This window comes from Schistocerca nitens, chromosome 11 (assembly GCF_023898315.1).
Source record: "Schistocerca nitens isolate TAMUIC-IGC-003100 chromosome 11, iqSchNite1.1, whole genome shotgun sequence".
NCBI lineage: Eukaryota > Metazoa > Arthropoda > Insecta > Orthoptera > Acrididae > Schistocerca > Schistocerca nitens.
In genome coordinates, this window is record NC_064624.1 from 101,470,563 (window position 1) to 101,495,964 (window position 25,402).

Here is a 25,402-nt window from a genome sequence, read left to right on the forward strand (position 1 = left end):
CCTACGCCTCCTCCGCCCATAAGGGGGCTCCGCCTCCGCCTCCCAAATCCCTCCCTTCCAAATCCTCCTCCCCCGTGGCCCCCACCCCCTCTGCCCCAGGGGCCACCCTTCCTCCTCCTCCTCCCCCCACGCAACCTGAGAAGCGTTCCTCTTCTCAGGCGTCCATCGGGGAAACGTCCCGGACCCCAGCTTCTGAGGTCCGGCGTTCCAAAACGGACCCCGCGCGTGAGGACCTTCTTCGGCTCCAGCCCACCATCCCTGTGCCTCCTCGGCCTTCCAAGAAGGCCTCCAAGAAGAAATCTCTATCCCCCTCTCCACCCCGGCGCGTTTCGTCTGACGCTCCATCCGTAAGTCGCCGCTCCCGGCCGTCCTCAGTTTCGCCGGGACGCTCAGCTGCCAGGCGCTCAGCTGGCCCATCGCCGGCGAATGATGCTGCCCAAACTACACAACCCGGGACAGCGGCCGCAGCTGGCGACGACTCGATGGAACAGGATCCGCCTCCCGCCGGTTGTAGCGTTGTTCCCTCGAAACCTGGCCCTCCGCGGCTGTCGAGGTGACCAGCTCTTCCCCCGTCTCGTTCCCCCTCTTTTTTGACTAGCGATGGCCTTGTTACACTGGAACATAAGAGGTATTCGATCTAATCGGGAGGAATTACAACTGCTCCTCCGCCTGATCTGTCCGCTCGTCCTTGGTCTCCAGGAAACCAAGTTGCGCCCAACTGACCATATTGTCTTCACCCGCTATACCTCGGAGTGGTATGACCTCACCCCTGTGGACGGTATCCCAGCTCATGGTGGGGTCATGTTGCTCGTTCGGGACGATGTCTACTACCATCCCATCCCATTGACCACCCCACTCCAAGCAATAGCTGTCCGCATTACTCTTCCTGCTTTTACTTTTTCAGTTTGTACCATCTACACTCCACCGTCATCTGTTGTTAGTCGGGCTGACATGATGCACCTGATCGTTCAGCTTCCCCCGCCGTTCTTATTGTTTGGCGACTTCAATGCCCATCATCCCCTTTGGGGCTCTCCTGCATCCTGTCAAAGAGGCTCACTCTTGGCGGATGTCTTCAACCATCTCAATCTTGTCTGCCTCAATACCGGCGCCCCGACTTTCCTCTCGGACTCTACTCGTACCTACTCCCACTTAGACCTCTCGATCTGTTCCACCACTCTTGCCCGTCGGTTCGAGTGGTATGTCCTTTCTGACACCTATTCGAGCGACCACTTCCCCTGTGTCGTTCGTCTCCTGCACCACACCCCATCCCCACGTCCTACGAGCTGGAACATACTGAAAGCTGACTGGGGACTTTACTCCTCCCTGGCGACCTTTCCGCACCGCGATTTTCCTAGTTGTGACAGTCAGGTCGAATACCTCACGGCCGTTATCATCAATGCTGCCGAACGTTCCATTCCTCGCACTACCTCTTCTTCACGTCGCGTTTCCGTCCCCTGGTGGAACGAGGCTTGTAGGGACGCTATCCGTGCTCGGCGCCGTGCTTTACGCACGTTTCGCCGCCATCCTACGTTGGCGAATTGTATTGAATACAAACGACTCCGAGCGCAATGCCGTCGCGTCATCAAAGACAGCAAAAAAGCTTGTTGGGCCTCTTTCGCCAGCTCCTTTAACAGTTTTACTCCCTCTTCCGTCGTTTGGGGTAGCCTGCGCCGGCTGTCGGGCATTAAGGCCCACTCCTCGGTACCTGGCCTGACCTCAGGTAATGAGGTCCTTGTTGATCCTGTGGCTGTCTCCAACGCCTTTGGCCGCTTTTTCGCGGAGGTTTCAAGCTCCGCCCATTACCATCCTGCCTTCCTTCCCAGGAAAGAGGCAGAAGAGGCTCGGCGACCTTCCTTCCACTCGCTGAATCTGGAAACTTATAATGCCCCCTTTACTATGCGGGAACTCGAACGTGCGCTTGCACTGTCCCGGTCCTCTGCTCCGGGGCCAGATGCCATTCACGTTCAGATGCTGGCACACCTTTCTCCGGAGGGCAAAAGCTTCCTTCTTCGTACCTACAATCGCGTCTGGACCGAAGGTCAAGTCCCCATGCGTTGGCGTGACGCCGTTGTCGTTCCTATACCCAAACCTGGGAAGGATAGACACCTTCCTTCTAGTTACCGCCCCATTTCTCTTACAAGCTGTGTCTGTAAGGTGATGGAGCGCATGGTTAATGCTCGGTTAGTCTGGATTCTTGAATCTCGACGACTACTTACTAATGTCCAATGCGGCTTTCGTCGCCGGCGCTCCGCTGTTGACCACCTTGTGACCTTGTCGACATTCATCATGAACAACTTCTTGCGAAGGCGCCAAACGGTAGCCGTGTTCTTCGACTTGGAAAAGGCTTATGATACCTGTTGGAGGGGAGGTATCCTCCGCACTATGCACAGGTGGGGCCTACGCGGTCGCCTGCCCCTTTTTATTGATTCCTTTTTAACGGATCGAACGTTTAGGGTACGTGTGGGTTCCGTATTGTCCGACGTCTTCCTCCAGGAGAACGGAGTGCCTCAGGGCTCCGTCTTGAGCGTAGCCCTTTTTGCCATAGCGATCAATCCAATTATGGATTGCATTCCATCTAATGTCTCAGGCTCTCTCTTTGTCGATGACTTCGCGATCTACTGCAGTGCCCAGAGAACATGCCTCCTGGAGCGCTGCCTTCAGCGCTGTCTCGACAGCCTCTACTCATGGAGCGTGGCAAATGGCTTCCGGTTCTCTGAAGAGAAGACGGTTTGTATCAATTTTTGGCGATATAAAGCGTTCCTTCCGCCGTCCTTACATCTCGGTCCCGTTTTTCTCCCATTCGTGGACACAACTAAGTTTCTAGGGCTCACATTGGACAGGAAACTGTGTTGGTCTCCACATGTCACTTATTTGGCGGCCCGTTGTACACGTTCCCTTAATGTCCTCAGAGTTCTTAGTGGTTCATCTTGGGGAGCGGATCGCACTGTCCTGCTTCGCTTGTATCGGTCCATAGTCCGATCGAAGCTGGATTATGGGAGCTTCGTCTACTCGTCCGCTCGGCCATCCTTCTTACGCCGGCTCAACTCCATCCACCATCGGGGGATACGTCTTGCGTCCGGAGCCTTCTACACTAGTCCTGTCGAGAGTCTTTATGCTGAAGCTGCCGAATTACCATTGACCTACCGGCGCGACGTACTGCTGTGTCGGTATGCCTGCCGGCTGTTGTCTATGCCCGACCACCCCTCTTACAAGTCCTTCTTCGCCGATTCTCTTGACCGTCAGTACGGGTTGTATGTGTCTGCCCTGCTGCCCGCCGGAGTTCGCTTCCGTCGCCTGCTTCGACAATTGGATTTTGCCCTCCCTACCACCTTCAGAGAGGGTGAGAGCCCGACACCGCCTTGGCTCCTGGCTCCGGTTCAGGTTTATCTCGACCTCAGCTCACTCCCGAAGGAGGGTACTCCGGCTGCAGTGTATTGCTCACGGTTTGTCGAACTTCGTGCTCGACTTGCCGGACACACCTTTATTTACACCGATGGCTCCAAAACTGACGATGGTGTCGGCTGTGCCTTTGTCGTCGGGGCCGCCACCTTTAAATACCGGCTCCTCGACCAATGTTCCAGCTTTACGGCCGAGCTTTTCGCTCTCCATCAGGCCGTTCAGTATGCGCGCCGCCACCGCCATTCATCGTATGTACTCTGCTCTGACTCACTCAGTGCTCTTCAGAGCCTTGGAGCTCCCTATCCGGTCCATCCCTTGATTCGACGGATACAGCAGTCCCTCCATTCTTTGGCTGATAATGGTGGTTCCGTCAGCTTTCTGTGGGTTCCTGGACATGTAGGAGTGCCTGGGAATGAGGCTGCGGATGCTGCAGCCAAGGCTGCAGTCCTCCTGCCTCGGCCAGCCTCCCATTGTGTCCCGTCATCGGACGTTCGGGGGGATGTATGTAAGAGGCTTGTGTCGTTGTGGTGGGATGCTTGGTCATCCCTCTCAGGAAACAAGCTCCGGGCAGTAAAACCGGTCCCAACTCCTTGGACGACAACCTCCCGACCATCTCGGCGCGAGGAGGTCCTTCTGACAAGGTTGAGAATTGGGCATTGCCGGTTTAGCCACCGCTACCTGCTCTCCGGTGACCCAGCCCCGCAGTGCCCTTGTGGACAGGCCTTAACAGTGCGCCATGTTTTATTGTCGTGTCCCCGTTTTAGTCAATTTCGTGTTGTCCTGTCCCTGCCGTCTACCGTACCAGATATTTTAGCTGATGACGCTCGAGCAGCTGCTCGTGTTCTGCGTTTTATAACTCTGACTGGCTTGTCCAAAGACATCTAACCTTTTTACTTATTTTATCTACATCTTTGTTAGGTCTTTCTGGTGTCCCCCCCTCCCCTTGAGTTTTACTAGATGCCATGTGCTGTAACACCAGTGACTGGGCGCTAATGACCTCAGTAGTTGAGCGCCCTTAAACCCAATCCAAAAAAAAACAAAAAAACCTCCCATCCTCCTCCCCCTGCCCCCCCACTCCCCACACATACAAACCTCCCAACTGCACCTAAATACACTACCCTATCCCCACTGCGCCCTTGCAAGCTCCCACAAGCAGCACGACACCTTCCCCCACCCCACTCTGCACCCCATGCCGCCTCCTTACCATCACAACTGGATAGCTGCTCCTGCCGGGCGCATATACGACTGCAGAGAGAGAGAGAGAGAGAGAGAGAGAGAGAGAGAGAGTCCGTCCGTCCGTCCGTCCGTCCGTCCGTCCGTCCTCTAGTCCTCTGTATGGCTTTTCACAATATTGTTAAAATAAATAATGTTTTTATTCAGGAGAACTGAGCAGCAAGAATATTGTGTAAAGTAGTACCTCTTGCAGAGGCTGCTTTATGGATCTCGAAATTCTTACACTCACTTCCTGGTACATTTATGTCACAACGATTTTTGTTGCTTATAATTAAAATTTCCTTCAACTGAAAAGTGATTTGCACAGGTTCCTTTGGGTATAGTATTCGGAGTTAAGTTACGTACTCTGGTGCAAAGGATATCAACATATACTACAAACATAAAGCAAAGATATTTGGGCAGGAACATTTGGCAGTTGATAAGAAAATGGTAAACATTCCTTGTTGGCCATTCCTTCTAAAATTATCTGAATCTGTAGATTTAAGAATTGAAAATTCATATTAGCTACATGACAAATAACAATGTTCATAGAAATCTACATCTACATCCAGATTCTGCAAGCCACTGTATGGTGCATGTTGGAAGGCATGCTCTACTACTACTAGTTATTTCCTTTCCTGTTCTAGCTGCAAATAGAGCAAGGGAAAAACAACTGTCTATATGCCTCCATGTGGCCCCTAATCTCTCTGAGCTTATCTTCGTGGTCGTTACAAGAACTGTACATTGGCGGCAGTAGAATCGCTCTGCAGTCAGCCACAAATGGTGGCTCTCTAAATTTTCTGGATAGTGCTCCTCGAAAAGAACGCTGTCTTCCCTCCGGTGATTCCATTTGAGTTCTTGATGCATCTCCATAATACTTGATTATTGTTGAAACATATTAGTAACAAATCTAGCAGCCAGCTTCTGAATTGCTTCGATGTCTTCGTTTAGTCTGACCTATTTTCTACATCTTTCACTAAGCCATTCAGATCTTGCCAACGTTTCGTCTCATCAGGTGGCTTTTTAGGTTTTGAAATTTCAAAGTCTTTAGCAAGGTACAACATTTCCTGTTCTGCTATTATTTTATCAGGTGGTTCTTTTTGTTCCTGTAATTCACACTCCTTCAAAACATTTATTAAGGCGTGCCCCAGTATAGAATCATCTGGAGGTTCCTGCAAATTATGCCCTTGTTTTACATTACTGAATAATTCATTCGGTTTTTGCCCACTTCTATTTACTGTATCTTGCTCTGGAAAATTTTCACTAATTTTCTCATACCCTCTTTCAGTAAAAGTATATTTACTTTCGTCTACACCTAAAAATTCATCTTCACTAGAGTCATCACTACTATCTTCCTCAGTACCAGATTCACTTAAGTACGCTACTTTCGCACAATAGGGAAAGTTAGTACTTTCATTTTCTTCTATATTTGCGTATCTTTCATCATCCGAACTATCGTCGGAATCCGACCATTCCGGATCGCTTTCAGGTTCTAACATAAAAGCTTTTCTGAGACAGGCACTAAGTTCTTCCTCTGTATTGTCGTCAGGCTTGGATTTTAACTCAATCTCCTCTTTTGGCAAAATGGCCTCATCCGCAGCTTTATTCACATCCACTTTGACTTCATATTCAGTTTAATCCTCGTGGACTTTGATTACTTTCAGGTAATCATCTGCCCCTTCTCCACGGTGCCTCTCGGTCGCAGCTTGTACTATTGGCGGACTGTTAGCAGAATTTATTTCTTCGTCAATGCTGAGGATTTCATCCTCCAAATCCTTCCTACCCTTAATCTGCATCCTATTGGCGGCACGCGTACTTTGCGCGGCGCTATTTATTCTCTCCTCTTCCAATTCGGGCCACGTCACCTTATCGATGTCCCTATCATTTTCTTTCCTATTAACTACTTTCTTCGCCTCATACTCCTTCTTAAAATCCTCCCACTCACATTGCTTTAGGCCCTTGTACAGATCATCGATCTGCACACGCCAATTAGTTACTTCTGCTAATTCATCCTCGCCTTTTATCTCATTGCAAACACTGCTAACCGCACCTCTCTGTGTATTCACAGTTTCATTTATTGTTTCCTTTGCCACGGAATTATCACTCGTAAAATTTTCATTAGCTCTGACGGCTATGTTCGTATCTACTGCTGCCGTATTTCTAGCGGCTTCTTTCCTAACAGATGTTCTGCTAGGCGGGGCCGTTGCCCTCTGATGCTCCACTCGCCTGTTAACATGTAGCGGTCTGTGCGGCAGAAATGACTCATTCTGGCTCGCAGCTGACGCTTGTTTCGCCACAACACGTCGCGGCGTGCCGTGTCTGTCCCTAGCCTGTCTCATTACATTACGGTCGGTCCGGTATCTTTTCTCAAATCGGGGCCGGTATGTATTGTCCGCTTCCGTTTGGCCCGCAACGTTCGCGGAAATTAGTTTCCCGCGTCGCTATTATTTTGCGCGGTATACTCTCTACCGCGACCTGAATAATTTCCTCTACCTCTTCCTCTGCCTCTACCTCTTTGTATCATATTGACGCGAAATCCTTTGCCGTCATTTCGTTCGTCATTATTACGATTATTACGGTTACCAAAATTTTGATAATTGGCACGACTTTCGCGCCAATGATCTTCGTCTTCGACTCTTTCGAGAAAAGCCTGGAAGCTGCGATGATTGCTTCCTACATACCTCTTTGAATCTTCCGGAAGCTTTTTATGTAGCTCCCAGATAATTTCCGAATCTGATCTTCTACCTCTTAAGTGTGTCAATTTTCGGTACCAATGCTCGCAGAAATCTTTTAAAGAATTCCTGCCCCTGTTGTCATGCTGTTTGGCCATGATGAACTCCCGCCATAAATGGTCCTGCTTTTGTTCAGACCAATATTCTTCCGTAAATCTCTGCCTAAATTCTTCGAACGTCATTCGTTCGGTATTTAAATTTATTCCCCAGCGCTTAGCATCACCTGCTAAGGCGCTAATTACTACATTTATCTTTTCCTGATCAGACAAGTGCTCAGGAAATACTCTCTCGCAATTTTTAATGAAATCTAACGGATGCCACCCGTTATGTTTCTTGGCTGGATCGAAGCGTTCCTCGCCTTCTAACAGCTTCGTAATCGGTGTGCCATTACAGACAACACCAGGCCTATCTTTAATTTTGCTTTCCAGATCGAAAATTCTGCCTTGAATTTTCGTAGTATTTTGTTCACAGTTTTGAACACATCCGGTTACTTTTTTATCTAAATCCCTTTCAGTTTCTAAAACTACCTTTTCCAACCGCAATATTCCATGTTGACATTCGTTTACGATCTCAGTTTTGAGACCGAAAACTTTTTCGTCTATCTTAGTTTCAACCAGAGGTTCTACTTTCTCTTGGATGTTGAGAATTTCAACATCGAACCTACTGTTAATGTTAACAATTTCCCCCTGCATAGTATCCATATTTCTGTTAATGGTATCAATTTCAAATTTCAGAGTATTTACCACAGAACTTAAATTACCCACTTTCTGTTCTACTTGTTCTATTTTATTACTAATTTTAATTCCCTGTCCCTCGACCTGTGCTTTAATCTGATCACTCTGTGTTTTGAGCTGCTCTGCAACGTGTGCTTTAAGCTGATTCACCTGATTGCCGACTTGTTTTTGAAGTTGCTCATTTTGCGTTTTTAGCTGTTCATTCTGTGTTTTGAGCTGATGGCCCTGCGTTTTGAGCTGCTCATCAACGTGCGTTTTAAGCTGCTCATTCTGTCCTGCAATTTGTTTGGTTAATTGTTCAAATAAGTCGTTCATACTTAAAATTTTTATACTGTTTTGTTCTACAGGATCGATGTGTTCCGATTCTACTTCAGAAGTTTCTTTCGGTTCTTTCTTTATTTGTGGTGAATCAAACATGTCAGTGGATTCGTTCACGTACCCACTATCATCTACCAAGTCACCCTCTCCTTCCTGTTTCATTTCTTGCTGCGTTCGAGGCGATCTCAACATTTCAATCTGTTCGTTGACGTGTTCATGGTACTGTATGTACGCCAATTGTCTTCCGCTAACGCCATCTGTTATCTGGCCGCGTAAACTCCGGCTACTGTCAGCCGCATTCTCCATTTCGCTTGGCGCATTTACACTGCCCACGTTCCTGTCCATATTGAATGCCAACTATACCACACTATTATACTTGACGCTCACTGCAATTTATTTTACTGACTTTTATTGCTATTCGTGCCACTGAACATCCACTGTTCGATCTTTACATTAATTTGTAACCGACAGCAACTGGATGTCCTGTCACCGGGAAGCCACGTGTAACGTGACCGCAAGCTGATATCGTTAACGTTTACGTAGCTTATACTCCAACAGAACAAATAGTCCTGTCACACGAAAGCCACGTGTAACGTTACCGCCCTTAAACGGACGTACGTTAGCTGTATAAAGCCTGTACTGTAATAAGTTCACGGGCTTCACCTTATAAACAAGGATTTTAGTACATAAATTGACCGCGTGTACCTAATAGAAGCAAGATCGGACTTGTAATCAGTAAATAACTACAGTGATGCATCAAGCAAATGTAAAGTATAATTGTTCGTTCGCATGGACAAGGAGTACACACAGTAGATGCTACCTATAATTAATAATTCGGTCGCCAGCCTACTAAGGCAATGAGTGAGCTTTTCCTTGTACAAGTGGGTGCATGTACAAGCATAGTAACACGTAATAATGATGCGTTATATGGCAAAGTTTGGACCCGGAAAAATCCACTGAACTAAAGCTTTCTCCTTTTGCACTAATTTGAACGAGCTAAATTTACACAACACCACACAGCAATGATTGCTACGAACTGCATTATGTATAGTGATCAGACTGAAATCGGGCATAGATTTCCCTAGAGTGCACAGTTTTGAAAACACACATACCATGTCACTATTGAAATTGAAAAAACAACACTAATACACTTAGGTTCAATATAGAAAGTAACTTCACTGGTCAAATCTGATCAGCACATTTCAAGGTTTGAAAGAATGGACAATAGAAGGGGGGGGGGGGCCTGAAACTGTTATGGTCGTTATACTGAAACTGTTAAGTACCAAAAGGCAAATTAACACTCAAAATTATCAATCTATGGATAACTACTCTTTTATCTTACTTCTGAATAATTTAACTGTCGTTATTTCTATCTCAGATTAATTAAATAACATCGCTAACTCAATTCAAAAAAACTCTCTTCCAATTTAGTTATACTTTTGTTCTTTACCAACATTTGTAATAACCCACAGAAATGTAAATTTCTTTATAGCAAATGTTTGACTGCTGATAATTCTCATTTACACTAATTATAAACTTTCAGTTCAGGATACTCGGGTTGCACAATACGAGGTAAGGATCCTGTCTAGGTCAGTGATCAGGATAAGTCATGGCTAAAGCAATTCTGGTAAAAGTCACGTTATTATTGAACAGTTAGAAACATTTTCGACACTGGTCCACACAGATACACTTCTAAAGATGAAATAAATGTTTGACCTGTGCAAGTCGGTGCGGAGGTTGGCGGGCAGCGAGATAGCAGGCAGCACGGCACACATACAAGCGCGGCTAAGGCTCACGCTACATAGGCACTTTCCATCTTCTTAGCGTCGTAATCTTTCCAATTTTGTGCCTCAGAATATAGCCATGCCAGGTAGTCGTCGGAATCGGTGTACCCGAGGCTCAATGGAATCCACTGTTCCTAGGTAGCCGCCTCGGTACAGTACTTGTTCCTCTGACCAATTCATAACTCCGACTCTTACTGATGCTCGCCTCCGACTGACTACTGAGCCCGTCGTGCCGAACCGCGCCCAGTGTGCGTTTTCCCGCGCTCGCCTGCCTCCACCTTTTCCCGCTCCCCTACAGGTAGGGTATTCACCACAGGTTTTCTACTACACATATCCTAATGCATTACCTACGTATGGACCAAGTGTTTAAATTACAATTTCCACATTTTATAATAGTTTAACATTAAGTACACTTTCTTTTGATTATCACATCATTTGAAATCTAACATAAATAATAATATTCATTACAAAGTTGCTCACAGTCTCCTTAACATCACGATACGAGCCGAAAAAGAAGTTCAAAACCCTGCTAACATTAATTTATCTAAATTCATAAAGGAAAAAATTATTATATGTACAGTTGTCGTTACAAGATGAACCTCACTTTCCAAAAATTCTCCCAATAAACCAAAGTGGACCATTCGCCTTCCCTACTGCAGTCCTTATATGCTCATTCAATTTCATATCGCTTTGCATTACGCCTAGATATTTAACTGACATGAGTGTGTCAAGCATCTCATTATTTGTAAACTGTGGGTTTGTTTTTCCTACTCATCTGCATTAACTTATATTTTTCTACATTTAGAGGTAGGAGCCATTCACCACACCAACTAGAAATTTTGTCTGAGTCATCAACTATCCTCCTACAGTCACTCAACGATGGCACCTTACTGTACACCACAGCAACATTAGCAAACAACCGCAGACTACTGTCCACCAAATCATTTACATATGTAGGAAAACAACAACTTTCCTGTCACACTTTCCTGGGACACTCCTGTCTCTGATGAACACACACCATCAGGCACAATGTACTGGGTGCTGTTACTCAAGAAGTCTTTGAACCACTCGCAAAATCTGGGGACCTATTCCGTATGCTCGTACCTTCATTAACAGTCGGCAGTGTGGTGCCGTGTCAGATGCTTTACAGAAATCTAGGAGTATGGAATGCTGCATGACAAACAATTTTGTGTTTTGAACAGCACTGTTGTGACCTCTCTGGTTATCTCAGGGTGACTGATCATAGGTGTACACTCTGGTGTTTTGCTGAGTTGTCGTTTCCATCTCGTGCACAATATTTCAACAACTGGACGAGCCTTCTTCTTTAGGTGCTGTGAGTTTTACTGTTTTGTGCACTTGCTGGGTGGACTCCACTCCACACATTCTGTTTGGAGTCTGGGAAGTGAGTAACAGCAAAACTCGTAGCATCCGTGGAAGACGGCTGCGTGAGATGTCGAAATATTGTGCATAAAATGTAACTGACAACTTGGCAGAACGGCCGGTAGCACACAGTTACAGATTTTGTTCTTAGGATCTGCAGCTGTTTTCTTTTAAAACTGACAGTGTAATCAACTAAATGCACTCACAGAAACAGCAAGTGTCATATCGTGAAGCACCAGTCTGATACTTGTCAACCTTCACGGTGATGTTTATCATGTAACAGTTATTTCGTGATTAAAATTTCTTCCATTTTGAACTTATTCATCAATAACAACTTATCTGGTTTTGATGGTGTTCCAGTAGAGTACTAAAGATTTATTCTCATAAAATAAGCCTCGTATTATTGGAAATATGTAATGCATCAACTGAGTCAAGACATTTTTCCAGAGAAACTGAAATACACCATTGTTAAACTCCTCTTTTAAGTAAGGTGATAGGAGAGGTCAATAACTGCTGACCTGTTTCATTGTTGACATCATTTTCCAAAATGCAGTTGAATACCAGCAGCTGCCAGTCTTGTGATGGCTTTTGTTACCACTGGAAAGTTGGCATTGGTGATGCCAAGTTTCCAGACAAGGTGTGTGTGTGTGTTTGTGTGTGTGTGTAAAGACCTCTTTCACAGTTTTGGTAGCACTTGATTCATAGCTATTGAGCTCACAAAAGATTACCTTTCTTTCAGTGTGGATCATCCAGTAGTATTCAGCAGCATTAAGCCTGAAATCCAATCATCTAAGTACAAGGTGGGGGAAGGAGGGGCAGTGAAGGTGCTTGTTCCTTGGATTTCTGCACCTGTAGCGGGACGTTCACATTAATTGTCGTGCCACAAGTAATTCATTTTCCTACATCAAAGCAATTTGATCGCACCTCTTCTGCAACTCTGCGTAGCGCATGCACGAGTCAAATGACATAAACCATACTGCGGTAGAGAATTTGAAGCCCTCGGCTGCTTTAGCCGTGTATGAAGCACCATCTGTTGCCAGAAGCAAAACATTTTCTCTGCTCACAACATCTTGTCACAGTAGCTTCACAGAGTTGTGAAACAAAATGGCAACTGTTGAATTTTGTACTCTCTCTCGAGAGTTTAACGCATTAGGAGGAACATTTTTCCAGGCCTGTCAACTTTCAGAACACCCCATAACATCTGCAACATAATGTCCCCCCACATTGGTACCTTTGTATAGGGGCGTTGATCTTTAGTTCAGCAACACTAATTCATTTTTTTGAGCTACTCTTCATAGCACACTGATAAATAGTTCTTTCTCATTATTATTATTATTATTATTATTATTATTTATTTTATGGCCTTCATTGGACCACTGCAGTCAAAAATACAAAGTTCTAAACAAGTTGTTACACATGGATACAATTTGGTTCAACAATAACTTAATATATTTAGGTAATATAATTACTAGAGGCTATTCTTATATGAAAGGTGTTTTGCTCTTCTGTCTGCCCAATATTTCTTCATTCTTTCAGATATTTTCTTTCTTTCTTCATCTGAGACAACTCTTCCTGTACTCCTGTTCTTTCTCAATATAGATTAACCTGGAACAGGATGTTTTGTGTACTTCCCAAGAACTGTCTGAAATGTGGATTCTTCAGCTTCTCAGATAGGATGTTGCAAGACACCATCATTTCACCTGTCTTCAAATGTTTGTACAATTGAAGATGAACCTGTCTGCTCAACTAACAGCATTTGTCTGCTGCTATTTTCAGCATTTCTCTTCACACAGCTGCTGTATTTGGTGGTATTACAGTGCTGTTGCACATTAAAGTGCTTTTCTGCACTAACTTTGACTTCACTTAATTAACAAAATAACATTTCCCCACCAGTGCTGAATAACTTATCATCAAACTCACGAACGAAACCTTGCAACTCCATGCTGATGGACCGCTTTTGTTGAACCACTTGGGTTTATATTCTCACTGAATAGTTTGACCACGTGTGCGATGTTTATCATGTCGGGAGGTGCCTTTGTTAGTTTTGAGAATGTTTTGTTGGCCCCACCCAACAATGTCTTACATCAGCAAACTGACTAGTGTGTAATGCTACTTGTCTACTGTTATTGTGGTCTTCAGTGCTGAGACTGGTTTGATGCAGCCCTCCATGCTACTCTATCCTGCGCAAGCTTCTTCATCTCCAAGTAACTGCTGCAACATACATCCTTCTGAATCTGCTTAATGTATTCATCTCTATGATTTTTACCCTCCACACTGCCCTACAATATTAAATTGGTGATCCCTTGATGCCTCAGAACATGTCCTACCAACCGATCCCTTCTTCTTGTCAAGTTGTGCCACAAATTCCTCTTCTCCTCAATTCTATTCAGTACCTCCTCATTAGTTACATGATTTACCCATCTGATCTTCAGCATTCTTCTGTAGCACCACATTTCAAAAGCTTCTATTCTCTTCTTGTCTAAACTAATTATCGTACTTGTTTCACTTCCATACGTGGCTACACTCCATACGAATACTTTCAGAAAAGACTTTCTGACTCTTAAATTTATACTCAATGTTAACAAAGTTCTCTGCTTCAGAAACACTTTCCTTACCATTGCCAGTCTACATTTTATAGCCCCGACCATCATCAGTTATTTTTATCCCCAAATAGCTAAACTCCTTTACTACTTTAAGTGTCTCATTTCCTAATCTAATTCCCTCAGCATCACCTGATTTAATTCGACTACATTCCATTATCCTCTTGTTTTGCTTTTGATGATGTTCATCTTACATCCCCCTTTCAAGACACTGTTTATTCAATTCAACTTCTCTTCCAGGTCCTTTGCTGTCTCTGACAGAACTAGTATGTCATCGGTAAACAAAGTTTTTATTTCTTCTCCGTGGATTTTAATTCCTTCTCCAAATTGTTCTTTTGTGTCCTTTACTGCTTGCTCAGTATACAGACTGAATAACATTGAGGATAGGCTACAACCCTGTCTCACTCCTTTTCCAACCACTGCTTCTCTTTCATGTTCCTTGACTCGTATAACTGCCGTCTGGTTTCTGTAAAAATTGTAAATAGCCATTTGGCCCCTGGCACCTTCAGAATTTGAAAGAGACTATTCCAGTCAACATTGTCATAAGCCTTCTCTAAGTCTACAGATGCTAGAAACATAAGTTTACCTTTCCTTAATCTATGTTAAAATAAGTCTTAAGTCGTAGGTCAGTATGCCTCACATGATCCAACATTTCTATGGAATCCAAACTGATTCTCCCCAAGGTCGGCTTCTACCAGTCTACTAAAGTCGTGATAAATAAAGCTTTGTAGTAATTGTTGAGTTTATTTGTGGCATTATAATCTGAAACATTGTCATGTGAGCAACATTTTCATGTTTTTATTCGTGTGTCCATATAAGATACAACAAATATATAAAGTTTTGCAAAAGTTGGCGGAAATATAACCTGTTACTGAAAAAAAAGATGTAAATATGACTTTGGATGCATAATAGAAGTACATTTATCTATACTATAACATCTGAATTTATGCATAAATTGTTGTTAAATACACCATGAAGTTCAGGAAAAAATATGACTTGTCATAAAAATGTGGGCCCTTGTTATGATTACTTGAAGTGAAAAGTGAAGTGTCAAAAGTATTCAGTAATGTACCATGAGGAAACAGAGAATTAAACCTTTTAAACATAATTTCCGTCATGTAAATTTCATACACCACGAAAACATTATAAATCTGACATCTGTTGTAAATTTTTCCAGCTTGATGAATCGCTGGAGGACTTTGAAGTTGGCAGTCACCCATTGCTAATAAATCTGGTGAGTCACTGAGTTTTATAATATTTCATTACTTACAACTAGAATACAAGTTGCAATAAGCTCAGTAAGAAGGCCTGACTGCAACTCATTTTCTCAATGAAATTGTGGTTCTGTTGTTTGTCTTCTTCTTCTTAGTTCTTCAATCGTCAGGTTGGTTGTCGGCAGTGCACAAAGCTTTTCTTTCTTGGGCCTTCATCTTGAGAGTGGTATGTGGTGCAGTCGTTACTGTCCATGATCTAGGCAAAGTATTCCAGTCTCGGTCTGCCGCTTGTGTTCTTATCTCATTCTGTACAGCGAAACACTCCAAACAAATGCCTGTATGAGGTCTTTCCTGAAATGTCTGTCTATGCAACTGGGTGTGAAAAGGTTCCGCAGTTTATAAATATTTTAGCATACAGTCACCAATATTAGGAACAAGTCCAGAGCAATGTGTTTCGAGAGTCGAGCTCTCATCATCAGGCTGTCTAAGTTAACCCTACATAAAATGCACTTCAGAAGCACTGGAGGTCAAAATATAAGTTTATTCAGACATGTAGACTATCATCTTACTTTAAAACTGGAAGCACCAGATTCCCTGCATCCTTATCTGCATATTCTTCAAAACGTTGTTTATGTACGGCAGTAAACATCAGTCACACCAGCTGCCTCTCAGTGCACGTCATAGCTGCACACATGTTTATAAATAAGTGGTGCCTTAAAAGCAGCACTTCAAAGGATGTGTGTTAACATGGATAAGGAAGCAGGGAATCTGATGTTACCACTTTTCAAGTAAGACAAGGACTTCGTAGCTGAGTAATTTTATTTGTTTTTCTATTTTTACCTTGAGTGTTTTTGAAGTGCATTTTTTGTAGGATTAATTTTGAAGCCGGATGATGGTAGCTTGACCCCAAAAACATGTCGCTGTGGATTATGTTCCTAAAATTAGTGGCTGTATGTAAAGTAAACTTTCGTCTATGCACAGCTTTTGGAATGGTTGAAATGACTGACTAATTTTTTTTTTGTAATAAATCAGTGATAATGTTCTGTATTTTGTATAACAATCATTGGTAGAATCGACATCATGGTTGAAATGCAGCATTCATAATAATTTGGAATAGTGATCTCTAGCCATTACTTCTCCAAAAATATTGCTTTGCAGAAGTTTGTCTTTACTCCAGTACTCTACTAAATATAATTTCTTGTTCCACGTCATTCAAAATGATATGGCAAAAAAACATAGTTCGGCTACTCCAGTTCCTTCTGAATTGTTTGTTACTGTTATCTTGCTGAGGCCAACAGTGATTTGTTTCATTTTGAATTAACTCTACGAGATCTTCAGAGATAATCACATTTCTGTTTTTCCCTTGGTCTTAAGAATGAAACCTCTCTTCAGCTTCTATCTGTTCCTTCCACAGAAAGAACTCCAAAAATAAAATTACACTGTATAAGTAGCGCAAACGTTAGTACAGCATTTATGTGTTATTCTGAGAAAATAATTTAGTTGAAATACATAAGATAACATAATAGGTGAATATGGATTGGGGCTAAGAAATGAAAGAGGAAGCTGCCTGATAGAATTTTGCACAGAGCACAACTTAATCATAGCTAACACTTGGTTCAAGAATCATAAAAGAAGGTTGTATACATGGAAGAAGCCTGGAGATACTGACAAGTTTCAGATAGATTATATAATGGTAAGACAGAGATTTAGGAACCAGGTTTTAAATTCTAAAACATTTCCAGGGGCAGATGTGGACTCTGACCACAATCTGTTGGTTATGAACTGTAGATTAAAACTAAAACTGCAAAAAAGTGGGAATTTAAGGAAATGGGACCTGGACAAACTGACTAAACCAGAGGTTGTACAGAGTTTCAGGGAGATCATAAGGCAACAATCGACAGGAATGGGGGAAAGAACTACATTTGAACAAGAATGGGTAGCTTTGAGAGATGAAGTAGTGAAGGCAGCAGAGGATCTAGTAGGTAAAAAGACGAGGGCTTGTAGAAATGCTTGGGTAACAGAAGAAATATTGAATTTAACTGATGAAAGGAGAAAATATAAAAAGGCCGTAAATACAGCAGGCAAAAAGGAATACAAACGTCTCAAAAATGAGATGGACAGGAAGTGCAAAATGGCTAAGCAGGCATGGCTAGAGGACAAATGTAAGGATGTAGAGGCTTATCTCACTAGGGGTAACATAGATACTGCCTACAGGAAAATTAAAGAGACCTCTGGAGAAAAGAGAACCACTTGTATCAATATCAAGAGCTCAGATGGAAACCCAGTTCTAAGCAAAGAAAGGAAAGCAGAAAGGTGGAAGGAGTATATAGAGGGTCTAAACAAGGGCGATATACTTGAGGACTATATTATGGAAATGGAAGAGGATGTAGATGAAGATGAAATGGGAGATACGATACTGCGTGAAGAGTTTGACAGAGCACTGAAAGACCTGAGTCGAAACAAGGCCCCGGGAGTAGAAAACATTCCATTAGAACTACTAATGGCCTTGGGAGAGCCAGTCCTGAATACACTCTACCATCTGGTGAGCAAGATATATGAGACAGGCGAAATACCCTCAGACTTCAAGAAGAATATAATAATTCTAATCCCAAAGAAAGCAGGTGTTGACAGATGTGAAAATTACCGAACTATCAGTTTAATAAGCCACAGCTGCAAAATACTAATGCGAATTATTTACAGACGAATGGAAAAACTGGTAGAAGCCAACCTCGGGGAAGATCAGTTTGGATTCCGTAGAAATGTTGGAACACGTGAGGCAATACTGACCTTACGACTTATCTTAGAAGAAAGATTAAGGAAAGGCAAACCTACATTTCTAGCATTTGTAGACTTAGAGAAAGCTTTTAACAAAGTTGACTGGAATACTCTCTTTCAAATTCTAAAGGTGGCAGGGGTAAAATACAGGGAGCGAAAGACTATTTACAATTTGTACAGAAACCAGATGGCAGTTACAAGAGTTTAGGGGCATGAAAGGGAAGCAGTGGTTCTGAAGGGAGTGAGAGAGGTTTGTAGCCTCTCCCCGATGTTATTCAATCTGTATACTGAGCAAGCAGTAAAGGAAACAAAAGAAAAATGTGGAGAAGGCATTAAAATCCAGGGAGAAGAAGTAAATAATTTGAGGTTTGCTGATGACATTGTAATTCTCTCAGAGACAGCAAAGGACTTGGAAGAGCAGTTGAACAGAATGGACAGTGTCTTGAAAGGAGGATATAAGATGAACATCAACAAAAGTAAAACGAGGATATTGGAATGTAGTCGAATTAAGTCGGGTGATGCTGAGGGAATTAGATTTGGAAATGAGTCACTTAAAGTAGTAAAGGAGTTTTGCTGTTTGGGGAGCAAAATAACTGATGATGGTCGAAGTAGAGAGGATATAAAATGTAGACTGGCAATTTCAAGGAAAGTGTTTCTGAAGAAGAGAAATTTGTTAACATCGAGTATAGATTTAAGTGTCAGGAAGTCGTTTCTGAAAGTATTTGTATGGAGCGTAGCCATGTATGGAAGCAAAACATGGACAATAACTAGTTTGGACAAGAAGTGAATAGAAGCTTTGGAAATGTGGTGCTACAGAAGAATGCTGAAGATTAGATGGGTAGATCATATCACTAATGAGGAGGTACTGAATAGGATTGGGGAGAAGAAGAGTTTGTGGCACAACTTGACTGGAAGATGTAATCGGTTGGTAGGTCACGTTCTGAGGCATCAAGGGATCACCAATTTAGTATTGGAGGGCAGTGTGAGGGGGAAAGGCGTAGAGGGAGACCAAGAGATGGATACACTAAACTGATTCAGAAGGATATAGGTTGCAGTAGGTACTGGGAGATGAAGAAGCTTGCACAGGATAGATTAGCATGGAGAGCTGCATCAAATCAGTCTCAGGACTGAAGACCACAACAACACACACAAGATAACACTGAGTAAGTATTAGCAGCTCTCTAATAATTATTATAAGCAAGGTGCCAGATAAATTGTGGTAATGGAGACAGTCTGCCCCATTCATGTGTTGTATAATCTGAAAATGGTTGTGGTATGTAAATACAATCCATGTCAGAATGCTTTATGCCATACTTCCAACCTAACCTAAGGGCTGCACCACAGATCAGCCTGTCACCACAACGAAATATAGAAACATGTAGCATGCTGGGGCAAATCCAGATTATCAATTTAATAAGTCTATCTGACACTGTAGAGTTGTTTAAAGTTATATCCTGAAAATATATTGCCAGTCATGGATTACCCTAAATACTTTCTTATCTGTATTTAGATTAATAATACTCAACATAAACACTAATGATTACTGTTGTTGTTGTTGTTGTTGTGGTCTTCAGTCCTGAGACTGGTTTGACGCAGCTCTCCATGCTAATCTATCCTGTGCAAGCTCCTTCATCTCCCAGTACCTACTGCAACCTACATCCTTCTGAATCTGCTTAGTGTATTCATCTCTTTGTCTCCCTCTACGATTTTTACCCTCCACGCTGCCCACCAGTGCTAAATTTGTGATCCCTTGATGCCTCAGGACATGTCCTACCAACCGATCCCTTCTTCTAGTCAAGTTGTGCCACAAACTTCTCTTCTCCCCAATCCTATTCAATACCTCCTCATTAGTTACATGATCTACCCACCTAATCTTCAACATTCTTCTGTAGCACCACATTTCGAAAGCTTCTATTCTCTTCTTGTCCAAACCATTTATTGTCCATGTTTCACTCCATACAAATACCTTCAGAAACGACTTCCTGACACTTAAATCTATACTCGATGTTAACAAATTTCTCTTCTTCAGAAACGCTTTCCTTGCCATTGCCAGTCTACATTTTATATCCCCTCTACTTCGACCATCATCAGTTATTTTGCTCCGTAAATAGCAAAACTCCTTTACTACTTTAAGTGACTCATTTCCTAATCTAATTCCTTCAGCATCACCCGACTTAATTTGACTACATTCCATTATCCTCATTTTACTTTTGTTGTTGTTCATCTTATATCCTCGTTTCAAGACACTGTCCATTCTGTTCAACTGCTCTTCCAAGTCCTTTGCTGTCTCTGAGAGAATTACAATGTCATCGGCGAACCTCAAAGTTTTTATTTCTTCTCCCTGGATTTTAATACCTACTCCGAATTTGTCTTTTGTTACCTTTACTGCTTGCTCAATATACAGATTTAATAACATCGGGGAGAGGCTACAACCCTGTCTCACTCCCTTCCCAACCACTGCTTCCCTTTCATGCCCCTCGACTCTTATAACTGCCATCTGGTTTCTGTACAAATTGTAAATAGCATTTCGCTCCCTGTATTTTACCCCTGCCACCATTAGAATTTGAAAGAGAGTATTCCAGTCAACATTGTCAAAAGCTTTCTCTAAGTCTACAAATGCTAGAAACGTAAGGTCAGTATTGCCTCACGTGTTCCAGTATTTCTACGGAACCAAACTGATCTTCCCCGAGGTCGGCTTCTACCAGTTTTTCCATTCATCTGTAAATAATTCACGTTAGTGTTTTGCAGCTGTGGCTTATTAAACTGATAGTTCAGTAATTTTCACATCTGTCAACACCTGCTTTCTTTGGGATTAGCATTATTATATTCTTCTTGAAGTCTGAGGGTATTTCACCTGTCTCGTACATCTTGCTCACCAGATGGTAGAGTTTTTTCAGGACTGGCTCTCCCAAGGCCGTCAGTAGTTCTAATGGAATGTTGTTTGTTCCCGGGGCCTTGTTTCGACTCAGGTCTTTCAGTGCTCTGTCAAAATCTTCACGCAGTATCGTATCTCTCATTTCATCTTCATCTACATCCTCTTCCGTTTCCATAATATTGTCCTCAAGTACATCGCCCTTGTATAGACCCTCTATATACTCCTTCCACCTTTCTGCTTTCCCCTCTTTGCTTAGAACTGCGTTTCCATCTGAGCTCTTGATATTCATACAAGTGTCTCTCTTTTCTCCAAAGGTCTCTTTCATTTTCCTGTAGGCTGTATCTATCTTATCCCTAACCTCTACATCCTTACATTTGTCCTCTAGCCATGCCGGCTTAGCCATTTTGCACTTCCTGTCTATCTCATTTTTGAGACGTTTGTATTCCTTTTTGCCTGCTACATTTACTGCATTTTTATATTTTCTCCTTTCATCAATTAAATTCAATATTTCTTCTGGTACCCAAGGATTTCTACTAGCCCTCGTCTTTTTACCTACTTGATCCGCTGCTGCCTTCACTACTTCATCTCTCAAAGCTACCCATTCATCTTCTACTGTATTTCTTTCCCCCATTCCTGTCCCTGAAACTCTATACAACCTCTGGTTTAGTCAGTGTATCCAAGTCCCATCTCCTTAAATTCCCACCTTTTTGCAATTTCTTCAGTTTTAATCTACAATTCATAACCAATAGATTGTGGTCAGAGTCCACATCTGCCCCTGGAAATGTCATACAATTTAAAACCTGGTTCCTAAATCTCTGCCTTACCATTATATAATCTATCTGATACCTTTTGGTATCTCCAGGATTCTTCCATGTATACAACCTTCTTTTATGATTCTTGAACTTAGTGTTAACTATGATTAAGTTATGCTCTGTGCAAAATTCAACCAGACGGCTTCCTCTTTCGTTTCTTAGCCCCAATCCATATTAACCTACTATGTTTCCTTCTCTCCCTTTTCCTACTGTCGAATTCCAGTCACCCAGGACTATTAAATTTTCGTCTCCCTTCACTACCTGGATAATTTCTTTTATTTCATCATACATTTCTTCAATTTCTTCATCATCTGCAGAGCTAGTTGGCATATAAACTTGTACTACTGTAGTAGGCGTGGGCTTTGTGTCTATCTTGGCCACTATAATACGTTCACTATGCTGTTAGTAGTAGCTTGCCCGCACTCCTATTTTTTTATTCATTATTAAACCTACTCCTGCATTACCCCTGTTTGATTTTGTATTTATAACCCTGTATTCACCTGACCAGAAGTCTTGTTCCTCCTGCCACCGAACTTCACTAATTCCCACTATATTTAACTTTAACCTATCCATTTCCCTATCCTGCCCGATTAAGGGCTCTGACATTCCACGCTCCGATCCGTAGAATGCCAGTTTTCTTTCTCCTGATAACGATTACTACACCATATCATTAACTCATTGGAAAGACCTACACATACAAACAATTTACAACATTAGTTATCTGGCAAATACGTACATACAATAGAGTACACTTTAGTTTCGTCACCTTCCACAGAATTAAATGTCATTTCTTTGAACTCCATTTTTTGTTGTGAACACTCTCCAAATGGTATATCAATTCTTGCCTCTGAGAGCATCAAAACGTATTGCACTCAGTGCGTCATCTAAACAACAAAGAAAACGGGTGTTTGCTTAATATCTTAATATCATACTGTGATGGAAAAGGAACGTGTAAACAGAATTAATGCAGTTATTCATCCATCATGTTTAATACTGCCAATTATGAAGCAGAATCTTAAGGGATGTGGAACAACACAGTGAAGGTGCAGTGAGAAACTAGGGCCTGCATTACTTAAATATCTAAAATAAGTTATTTGTGCTTCATGAAACTACTTTAAAAATTCAGGGGAAAGACCACACCTCCAGCTCTTTGTAAACGATATATCCAGAGGGCCTACATCACAAGTGACACTTTACTTTGCTTAAGTGTACTAGTTACCTGTTAATTGTCAAAGAGTTTTACAGCAGTTCTGGCATTCGCCTCCCATGACTTGCCTAGTAATTAACCCTCTCAACCCTTTCTTTTATAGCCTTAGCTTGCACCCATTTGTGGGCTGTTTGTGATACATGAACGTTTCTGCTTAGTCTGCAATGCACAGAGGCTACTGCAGACATTCACACTGGTGATATCTTCATAACATTTTTGCTAATATAGCACACTTGACTATAAACCAGCCATCTGGTTACGGCAGTTGTGTTACATTATTGCATTAAGGTTCACGCAGCATTTAAATGGTGACTGAGAGGTAACCAACATTTCTCCTATCTTTCCAGAAGCAGAACTGTGTCTCTTCATGTGTTTGTTTACATCTGACACCAGCTAATCATAAATATGTAATGTTTCTTTCCTAGGCTCTACTTGTATATTCTTGCGATGCTTCACCCACATACGTCACACAAGCCTGCCACACCACCAGTCTGTGCAACATCAGCCATGGTGTAACGTACGGCGAGAAATTAAGAAAAGCACAACACATACACACACACACACCAAGATAGCTCCTGGGAAAATCATAATAACGAAGCGTTCAAAGATCTACATACCGGTAGCTACAACTAACTGGCTCTTACGGCCAACCAATGAGACATCGGTGCCAGTTGAAATAGCTATGTATAATGCCTTGTGGCTGTAGAAGGTGTAATGACAAGCGGCTCGCAAGCCCTGAGGAATCGTGGGGTCAACAGAAGCGTCCGATTCCACCTGTCTGCATTGACGTAAGGGTATTGTCGTGGGTGATGTCATTACACCACGGTGTTTATGAGTTGGTTGTGTTTGTAGATATTGTCTTGTTGTGTTTCATGGTGCCCTCCCGTGTGTGTTTGTTTGTTTGTTTGGTTTTTTTAAAAAAGCCTCTTATATTTAGCTTGACCTCTCCCTAAAACCCACAATTTCCCGCAGTTGTCTCGTTAATTTGATTGAAGTTTTGGATGGAGATGTTATTGTCTTATTTATACATATTTTCATGTTTGTTGCCATGTGTATGTAGTAACATGACAGGTGCCATATTGGAGATGCTTAGACTAGCCATTTCTGCCATATTGATGATGTCATGGGTCAAAGCAGACGGCTGGAATCTGACACTTCTGTAATCCCGGGATCATGACGTCATCTCTCCCGCTAGTCAATATCACTGGCAGTTTTCAAACCACGGATTTCTTTGAACCTAGCCATCCTTTGCAGAAGCAGCTCGCAGGCCCTCAGGAATCATGACGTTATATCATGACATGAGGTCATCTCTCACGCTAGCCAGTATCGCTGGTAGTTTTTGAACCCCAGATATTCTTTGAGCCAAGCCGTTCTTTGTGATGCCGTGTGGGTGTATGTACAATGCCAGATTTTGTGTTCCATGTGCGATAAAGCATTTCAATTATGGAAACCTTTGTATCCTTCATTTTCCAGGTGTGTGCATATAGAACCAAAAATGGAAGTTACTGTGAAGTGTCTGCAGGATGACTGCAATTTGTTTTCAACGTCTTGGCAAATTTGAGAACACATGCTGCAAAAGCACATGCTTGCAGAGGAGAAAGGAAAGTTTATATTCCAGACAATGGATGGTAAGTAACTTCGTATAATAATTTTATGATGTGCAAGAAAAGTAAAGTGTCTGGTAAATCTACAGAATTTCCTTCTTTGTGCCTATAGTATTGTGATGCACTGTGTTACCCTGTAAAGTTTCTTTCAGTACAACTATGAGGATTTTTTGTGGTAACAGCATATTCTCATAAGAAATGGCTTCGGTATTTAAGTTGCAATCTTCGTAACTTTTGTTGGTCAGAATTTGTGTAGTAACTGTATTCTAACTTCAGTATCGCTCTAATATTTTGTTTCAGTAACATGTTCCTTCACACTTGAAAATTTCTGAATGTTCAAAATGACATCAGTGACCATAGTCAGTATTTTTACAGTAAAATTGCTATGAATTGCAGTGACAGAATCCAGATTTGTGAGTGGTGTTACCTATTTTTGTAATGGATGTTTCAGAGTTTCTGAAGTGAAAGTCCAAAGAAGAGAAGACAGCAAGAAGTAGCTATTTGTGTTTTTCATGGTTTATAGGCCTACTGGGGAAACTTGCCATGTAAAAAAAATGAATAACGCATCAAGCTTGGTACCTCTATGGTGATGTGGAAATCCGAGCATTGTTAATAAAGAAATTAATTTTGTGTTTTTTTTTTCGTTTGATTCCTTTATCGTGTTGCCTATAGTTCACAAAATTTAATTGAAATACCGAGTTTATAATTTCAACATAAATTGGACTATGCGCATAGCTGTCTCTAATGGCTTTGCTG

The 25,402-nt window shown here is 42.4% G+C and overlaps 1 long non-coding RNA gene across 4 annotated transcripts in view; it reads left to right on the forward strand.

The window, feature by feature from the left end:
• The window catches only part of LOC126213173 (uncharacterized), a 382,402-nt gene extending 357,179 nt beyond the window's left edge, over positions 1-25,223 (forward strand). For all 4 annotated transcript variants that reach the window (XR_007541099.1, XR_007541100.1, XR_007541097.1 and 1 more), the window contains 3 exons: positions 15,337-15,393; positions 24,516-24,670; positions 25,098-25,223. This is a non-coding gene — a long non-coding RNA (uncharacterized LOC126213173). The remainder of the gene's footprint in view (positions 1-15,336; positions 15,394-24,515; positions 24,671-25,097) is intronic.
• Positions 25,224-25,402: the final 179 nt, after the last annotated feature.